At 38.6% G+C, this 7,641-nt stretch overlaps 1 long non-coding RNA gene across 1 annotated transcript; it reads left to right on the top strand.

Moving 5' to 3' along the window:
* Positions 1–1,484: 1,484 nt before the first annotated feature.
* On the top strand, positions 1,485–7,298 carry LOC132882875 (uncharacterized). Its single transcript, XR_009654255.1, has 2 exons — positions 1,485–1,708; positions 3,739–7,298. It is a non-coding gene; the product is annotated as an uncharacterized LOC132882875 (long non-coding RNA).
* Positions 7,299–7,641: the final 343 nt, after the last annotated feature.

The following is a 7,641-nucleotide window of genomic DNA, read 5'->3' as shown; positions in this document are numbered from 1 at the left end:
TCTTGGATGTGCTGCCCCCCACCCAGCACACCACGGTGTAAAACAGGACACTGGCAACCACGGACTGATAGAACATCTACAGGAGTTTCTTCCAGATGTTAAAGGGCCACAGCCTCCTCAGGAAGTATAGCCTGCTCTGTCCCTTCCTGTACAAGTGGTTGGTGTTGCAAGTCCAGTCCAGCTTGCTGTCCAGCCACAGCCCGAGGTACTTGTAGGAATCCACAGCCTCCACCTCGACTCCCTCGATCAGAACTGGTCGTGACCTTGGGCTCGAACCCAGGACCTTCTTGCTGCGAGGCGACAGCGCTAACCACTACACCACCGTGCCGCCCCGTGGTTTAGCATTCTACACAAATTCTAGACAGTTTGGCCGGCTCAGTTTTGATTTATCCTCATTCAGGTATTTGCAATCTCTAGGAGCTGTGTAATGTATCTTTAATTGTTATAGCATTTATATAAGGCACAATGATATGCACAAAATAATGAAACAACAATCAGTACTCTGGACATGAACAGTCAGAACTGTGTTCCTGGTGTGCATAAATGTCAAACCTTTGGTCAATCCAACCTGTATAACCAACTTCCAAAGTCCTTATTTCCCTTCTAAAATCCTTATAAGATGCAAATTAAAATGATTTACCTAAAATTTGAATGATAATTAACAATGATATATCCCAAGTACTTTTTATTCAATATTAATAATAATAAACGGGCGGCACGGTGGTGTAGTTGTTAGCACTGTCGCCTCACAGCAAGAAGGTCCTGGGTTCGAGCCCCGGGGCCGGCGAGGGCCTTTCTGTGTGGAGTTTGCATGTTCTCCCCGTGTCCGCGTGGGTTTCCTCCGGGTGCTCCGGTTTCCCCCACAGTCCAAAGACATGCAGGTTAGGTTAACTGGTGACTCTAAATTGACCGTAGGTGTGAATGTGAGTGTGAATGGTTGTCTGTGTCTATGTGTCAGCCCTGTGATGACCTGGCGACTTGTCCAGGGTGTACCCCGCCTTTCGCCCGTAGTCAGCTGGGATAGGCTCCAGCTTGCCTGCGACCCTGTAGAACAGGATAAAGCGGCTACAGATAATGAGAGAGATGAATAATAATAAACTTTAAGAATGAATACAAAGCTTCAATGTTTGACAAAAAAACTACAAGGTGTAAATGTCATGTGCTCTTTTATCATAATTGATTATAGCTCTAAATAAACAGTGAAGGGTTTTTTTTGTTAAAAAGAATCCGTATAACTTTATTTGTACGCCCGTATACTATGTTTATTGAATCAAATCCGTATAAAATACGGACATTCTGTATATTGTGCATTTTAATCTCAACGAAAGCTTCACTGAATCGATTCTTTAGAACAAACTCGCATGCGTGTGAATCAATTTACTTGATTCACTCTTGATTCTTGACTCAGAATCTACGGAAACCTTATTTGTATTCCTGTTTTCAAATTGTAAACAATAATCACACTCTCATGCTGCATGAAATTAAAGTATGAACTTTCCTCAAACCATTACGTGTGCATGAACTCAACAAATGCAGTCCATGCGTCTGTATCGATTCACTCGATCGAGTTATTTTTATGTTTCGTCCCGAAAAAGATCCGAATCGTTTGTGAATCTCATCACTGTTAGAAATCCAAGAGAAGAGATCCTCTTCCCTTAACATCATCAGAAGACAAATCTGCTTCTTAATCAATTAGTTTCAGCGTTTGGTGAGTAGATCATCTGTATTTTATTTTATATTCATTGTGTGTTGATAGTTCGAAACTTGTAACTGGAAAGTTATCAGGAAAGTCACGAGTGGTCTGCGAGGTGATCTCTGAACAGGTCCGCGAGCACTCTACAAGACTATTAATGTGTTTTAATAATTAATAGTGTAGCTATTAATGCAGTTTCATGTCTAGAGCTTATAAATGACGAATACGAAGTATGTGACGGCAAAATAACATTAGAACTCTAGTTCCCATGATGCTTGTGAACTGGGCATGCGCACTGGATAAAAGAAAAAGCAGCTCTTTAGGGCAAAACTCTCGTCTCATCAGATTTGGGCAGTAATTCTATGCGTTCAGACCTTAAATAATGAAATAACTGTACAAGCAAATACAACACAAAAAAACATTTTTAAAACATTCACTTAAATTAAACAGACATGGTAGAACAGAAGAAATATATTTAAGGCTTAGAGTTTGATTAATTCAGCCAAATCAAATATCACTTTCAGATTTGAAGATATTTATCAGGAGTCATTTTTAAAATATTGAGTATTATACCACTTCCTGTTTAAAGGCATAATAAAAGGCATCAAATATATTTACCCTACGTGTGAAGGGAAATGCCGAAAAGTTTAATGTTTAACCTAATGTTTAATGTTGATCTAAAACATTTTAAAACTGATCGTGTAGTGGTATTTTTATTAATCATATGTAATTCTAACCTTTAAATATCCTATATACTCCTGTTTCTGACGCGTTTTAGCGAAATGTGGACTTGTCTTGTCTGGGAAGCATGAAATTAGTTCAACAGCGAGCTAACCCGCTTTTTACTTCATTTTTGACATTTTTAAAATAATTGTCGTCCTATTATAAATAATATTTTGAATAATTGTTCCGTCTCTTTTCTGTCTCTGTCTCAGTCAACATTGAGATAAGGGCTCCCAGACTGTTACAGATAGCTATAATATAAACAAACAACTCATGCAAGAACAGCAGGCAAGGACAGCCACAGAAATCTGCAATGGGCAGAGAAAATCATTATTTTTGGCACTTTCTCACAATAATGAATTTAATAAGTAATCTCTTTATATTACTAAGTAAATTCCATATACATAAAGTCAAAATGTCCAAGATAACCAATTTTCATTCTCATTAATACTGTTAATTGAATTAAAAATGTATTTTGAGTCTCTGTCACATATTGAATCAAACAAAAAGTGCTTATCAGCTATTCAATTTTATTCAAATTACATTCAGTGAAATTGTTTGTTATTTCAATTTGCCCTGTTTTTTTTATCTCCTTTTCTTTCTTTAAACTTATTGCTACTTATGAGGCTAAGCTTAAACATGTTCCTCCTAATTTCGAACTATTGATATGAAATGCTCTGATTAATTGTTTGCTGAGTTTTAAACCTCCATACTTTTGCCTTTAAAAACCACAGAGGATATGGAATGGATAGGCTTTTAATGTATTTAGTTAACCATAATTTTTTTCCAGCAAGAAACAGTTAACAAACGTTTACTTGAATAACTTTTTGTTTATAAATCGGAGACTTGGGTTTATCTTTATTTAACCATTAAGGAAAAAAACTTCATAAATTATCATGAAATTATCATGATTATGATACATTGGCTTGTATAAGTATTCATTGTCCTTGAACCTTTCCGCATTTTGTTGTACTGCAACCTGGAACTTAAATTGACATGAAACTACACAAAATATGATTTAATAAGCAGTACCTCTCTCTCTGGATGTCATCCTACAGTCTCTTCTTGAGCAAGGCGTGGTGAGACACTTTACACAAGATTTACGTAAGATTAATGAATTGATTGTTTCTTCTGTAATATCACAGGTTCCTGCTCATCATTGCTATTTTTCCATTAATGATCTCTGTTCTGCCTTTTCCTGCCTTTTTTCCATGCACATGAGGAGATAGCGTTTGGACTCAATGTTCCATTGACTCTCTTGCTGTTTTTTTTTTTTCCAGCTGTAATTCATAATGCGCTCTGTGACCTTCTCCCTCCCTCAGGACTCTGTGGTCTGTGTGTTCTGGTATCTGCTGAGTCGCCAGAAATCTGCCAAGACACTGACACTTGCGCCTGCTCCAACATCTGGCGCATAAGGGCTTTAAAGGTTTCCAGAACCAAGCTGCAATATTGCATGGACACTTAAGTATATGAACTTTTGAAGTTTTGAACTTTCTCAAGGCTGCCATTCTAGACACAAAACGCCCTGCAACTAAACATGCACTGATGTCTTTTCTGGGTCAGAAAATGGATCCCTGACTGCTCTTTATATGACAAGCTTCTCCGTTCTGCAATCTCTCATCACGATCCACTGCAACATCCTTTGACCTGGACTGACGCTATGGTGGTCGCTTATCACTCCCTCAAAAGCACCCTGCTCACTTCAAGCCCTTCCACCTCTATGCCTGTGAACACCAAGGCACAGCCTCTGGGGAGCATGAGGGGGGGGAAATGCGTTTGTGTTTTTATCCAAAACATTAGACATTGTTGCTCAAGGCTTACCTGCGTGTCTGGGGGCTGTCTCCGCATATGCTTTGATGGTTTTAGATGCGGAAAAATTGGTTTTGTCTCACCCACTGATCTTGCACTCGTCACATCAAGTTAAACAGGTGTTGCAAAATTTACAGACCCATTAAGTTAATTTATCAGTAATTTAATAGATAATTAAATTAACATATGACTATTTATTCTCTGTTCTACTAACAATCTCGAAATTCGTGTCACATCCTCTTTTGATAATGTAGGTCGCGCTCTCGCACACCTCCTTAATTCTCGGGATGATACTTGGGATGACATTGATATTGTCTGTCTAAAAATCGTACATACTACTAGTATCAGGTCTGATCTCTCCTCCAGCCCTCTAGGGATGGGGGAAGTACTCTTTGTTGATGGTTATTCTGTGGTTATTCTGTGTGTTCAATCAATATCAGCCTGATATTCTGCATGAGACATACGCTCTTCCGTTCTCATTTGATTTTTGTCATCTTGATTGTGGACAAATTCTCTAAATGGGTAGAAGTTTTTTTTCTGTTTTCGAGAGAACACGAAGGTAGTTACTCGTTTTAATACCTAGTTATAATAATAATAATAATAATAATGATACATTTTATTTATAAGTGCCTTTCAAGGTACCCAAGGACACTGGACAGTAAAAAAGAAAAACAAACAATAAAAGCAGAACAATAATAATAAATCAAGAAATCAATAATAATTATTATTATAGTTATGGGGTTTCAAATGCCATAGACTCAGACAAAGGTACCCCTTTTTACTTCAAAGGTCACACAAAACCTTTGTAAGTATCTCTAAACTAAACTGGTGTTTTCACATTCCTCAATCCTCTGGTATCGTAGAACGTACTAATCGAACATTGAAAGACAAATTAATTAAGGTCATGCAGGACACAGGTTTAGTTCTGTAATCCATAATTCATTCTGGCTGAAATTCGCATGACACCAAGAAATTATTTTTGGAAGACCTTTCCCCTCTCCCCTGGAAGAAGGGAACTCCGGCTCTGGGTACCTCTGATTTGAAAATGCATATGGATGAGTATTCTGCAGCCCTTTAGATAAGTTGTATAAAATTTGTACCAAGGTCAATAGTACAATATCTCCACCACACACCCCTTTCATGTGGGAGACAAGTGCTGGTGTGATTTTTTTAAAGTAATGATTTGGACAATTGGGAAAACAATATAATGGGCCTGCAGACATAGTCGCCATTACTTCTACTGCTGTTTTAACTGATCTTTTTCCACAGTGGATCCATGCCACGCGATTGAAGAAGGCTCCATAACAAAGTTGTGTTACAATGACAAGTTTGCTACTAACGTTTTCTCTGTGTCCCGAGAATCTCTGTTCTCTATCTCTGTCTCTCTATTTCTGAGCTCTACACAGATTCGACTGAGAATCCTCAAGACGTTGTGAACAAAGAGGGGAAGAGATCTTCGCCCCATTTGGAACCAATCATCCTCACTACAACCATGACAGTCCTCATCACGGGTTTCGTGACTGCTTCATTGTTGCTCGGGGCAGGGCTACCCGCCCGAGCCTTCGTGACTGCTTCATCTTTTGCTCGGGGCAGGGCTACCCGCCCGAGCCTTCTGGACCACGTCATTGCTCGGAGCAGGGTTACCCGCTCGAGCTGGACTTCGAGACAACATCTTCTGGACTAACTTCGCTAACTGGACTGCGCAAGCGCACACCACACGAATGTGTTATGTCTTTCATCTGATGCTGTCTTCTACTATTATTACACATCTCTATGCTCTGAAACTCTGTATTCTTACAGGACTCTGTTCTCACTATAGGTCGATATGCCTTCTAATTTCATTTTTCCTCACTGTTTTAGAACAAATTACTCTGAAGGAAGTAGCGTGTATTTGGGACGAATTAAGAGGTTTTGAGTTTCTCTAAGCTCCGGTGAGGTGGGACGAGGGCTGGTCGGGCATGCCCGCCCTCTGAGCACCAATATACGTCAAGAAGGGCAAAGATTAACTCAAGATTAATTCTCGATGTAATCACATATATGATCATGAGGTAATAATATATGATCCTAGGATTTGATAATAGTGATACTATTATCAAAGGGGGGGATTGTTAGGTTTATATAAGTATTATTCTTGACCAAGAAGGCAGTAATTTATTAAAATGGTGACAAAATTAAGGATTAACTTCGGTTCAGTTAAAAATGACCTTCTGTCTCGGCTGGACATTGTTTGGGAACATTTTGTTTATTTTGATATGAAATGTGTATTTTTGATCAGAGATGTGTCTGAACGACGCCAAGGTCTGTTTTGATGTCAGATCGACCCACACACACTTTAATGTTGGATGTAATGGTAGCCTTATTGCTGAACAAAGAGTTAAGACTTTATATTTTAGATCTAAGATCTAAGTTAGTTTTATAGTTTTAAGTTAGTTTTATAATTACAGAATATAATTTAGGGTTGTTAAGACCTTATGATTCTAATGTTAAGACTTCATGAGTTTAATCCTGAATCCTGTTTGACCTTTCTCTGGTGAAGTAGCATTTCTTTGCTTTGCCAGACATATTCTTATTTTTCGTATGACTGTCTTTTAGGTTTGTTCTTATTTACTTATAACATATCTTTGTTGAAAGATTCCGTATGTGCGTAAGCAATGTTTGTATCTTGCTATCATGTCATATGATCAGATATGTTATTATGTTATGATTATTTGACCTGCCCCAAGATCAAGCTGCTCACTTGCTCGCAAGTCAATCACACACACATACATCTGAACATTCCATCAGAACAGTGATGTAATTAAAATGTGACCTGCTCACACACACACACACACACACACACACACACACACACACACACACACACACATAGACACAGATATCAAAATGATGTCACTTACTCACACCCTCCCATAGACACACACACACACACCCTTCTCTGAGGTCACATACAAACACACACACACACATTTGACAGACACAATAGCCGTTTGGAGAGATTATGATTTGTTATAAAAGGTGTTTGTAATCTTTCATCTTTGGCAAGAATACTGTGAATAAACAGCAGTTAAACCGATCTCTGGTTCTCTGTTTTTTTGCGGTGTTCCGTCCCAGACGTCTGGGTGGTACGAGGGCGGGGGTCCCGAGAAATAAGTTGACTGATTGACCGTTTCAGACTGGGTTGAACCCCAACAACATGGAAACTCAGTTTTAGCATTTTTTTGCATCTGGATAAAATAATTCTCACAATCTTCACTTTAATTAAAGTTTTAATCTCTATTGGTCTCAGTGAGATGAAATTAAATGGAAAGAAATGGTGCAATCGATAACTCATGTTTATGACACACACATGCACACCAGGGCTTTACATTAACTTTTTTGCTCACCGGCCACTGTGGCTAGTGGTTTTCCCGAGTCAC

This window comes from Neoarius graeffei, chromosome 3 (assembly GCF_027579695.1).
Source record: "Neoarius graeffei isolate fNeoGra1 chromosome 3, fNeoGra1.pri, whole genome shotgun sequence".
In the NCBI taxonomy this organism is placed as follows: Eukaryota; Metazoa; Chordata; class Actinopteri; order Siluriformes; family Ariidae; genus Neoarius; species Neoarius graeffei.
The sequence above is the reverse complement of the archived record's forward strand: the minus strand, read 5'-3'. Positions and strand labels throughout refer to the sequence as shown.